The following is a 1310-nucleotide window of genomic DNA, read 5'->3' on the forward strand; positions in this document are numbered from 1 at the left end:
GACTGAGGCACTAGTAGGCTTCAAAATTGTTTTAAAATTATATATCTATATAATATATATATATAGATATAGATATCTATGTCTATCTATCTATGTATAGATATATAGTGGAGTTTCATTTTAATATCTATATAGATATCTATATCTATCTATAGATATAGATAGATAGATATAGTGGAGTTTCATTTTAATCATGAAAAAAATGCATATTTTGGGGGTTTTAATCAAGGCATTTGTTTTGTTTTTTTTAATCAGAGAATTTGTGATTTTTAAACAGAGAAAACCAGGATCCCTGCTGAGGATGCTTCCACTTCTCTTATGTTTTAAACCATTCCTATGCCCCTCAGACTCATCCAGGGCTAGCATGTCCCCACCTGAGGACAGCACAGCACCCCCATCAGTGCTCAAGACATATCCGTCAACTGAAGGACTGCTGTTTAGGGAAGGTATGGGAGAACCTATTGAGCCAAATCCTACTAGTTTAACTACACAAGTCAGATTGAACTCCCACAACTGTTTTTGTTGTATTCAATAGTAAAATTTGGGGGGCAAAATCTGACTATGAAGGTAACCTGCAATCTTTGCCCAGATGCCCCCAATGGATCCCCACACAGCAGGATATTCTGAGGGTATGGATTTACCATGAGGCAAAAAAGAATGGGACTTTACCTCTCAGGGTAAACTGTTTGTTTACACACTGTCACCTCATGGTAAGTGGCAAGTAAATCGTGATTAGCTTAATTCTCAGTGAAAGAAGGGTAATTTATCTTGGTTTAACTTTCATTTTTCACAAGTGCACACACAGACAGTTAGCATAGAACTGCCGCAGCCCTGGTCCCCAAGTCTGTGCATAGACTCCCCCTTCACAAAGCTCATGGGAAGGACAGCTCAGCCCAACCCCTGCTTGGCCTAAAGTGTGGCTTCTCCTATCTAGCTCCTATCCTTTCATGATCCTGTACCAGTGTAGCACATTCATTAGATCAGGGGTGGGCAATTATTTTGGCTGGAGGGCTGCTTAACAAGGTTTGGTGAGTTTAGGAAGGCCTTAAGGGTAGCCCCACACCTTAACAGGTGCCCTGCCCCCTGGTTACCATCTTAGGACCAGCAGTCCCGCCCCCTAAACACAGACCTTTGCCACCGGAAGTCTCTCCCATTGCCCCCTGAAAATACTCCATTTGGGAGGGGAGTTGCCATCTTAGAACCAGGAACAGTCTGCCATTGGAGGTGGTTCAAGCACCTACATTGAACACCTTCAAGAGTAAATTGGATGCTTATCTTGCTGGGATCCTATGACCCCAGCTGACTTCCTG

The 1310-nt window shown here is 42.4% G+C and overlaps 1 protein-coding gene across 1 annotated transcript in view; it reads right to left on the bottom strand.

The window, feature by feature from the left end:
* Positions 1-1310, bottom strand: part of PKDCC (protein kinase domain containing, cytoplasmic) — a gene marked incomplete at its 5' end in the record, with an annotated part of 45308 nt that overhangs the window by 6580 nt on the left and 37418 nt on the right. The gene's annotated exons all lie outside the window — the stretch shown is intronic.

This window comes from Crocodylus porosus, unplaced genomic scaffold, assembly GCF_001723895.1.
Source record: "Crocodylus porosus isolate Cpor-Errol unplaced genomic scaffold, CroPor_comp1, whole genome shotgun sequence".
NCBI classification, from domain to species: Eukaryota; Metazoa; Chordata; order Crocodylia; family Crocodylidae; genus Crocodylus; species Crocodylus porosus.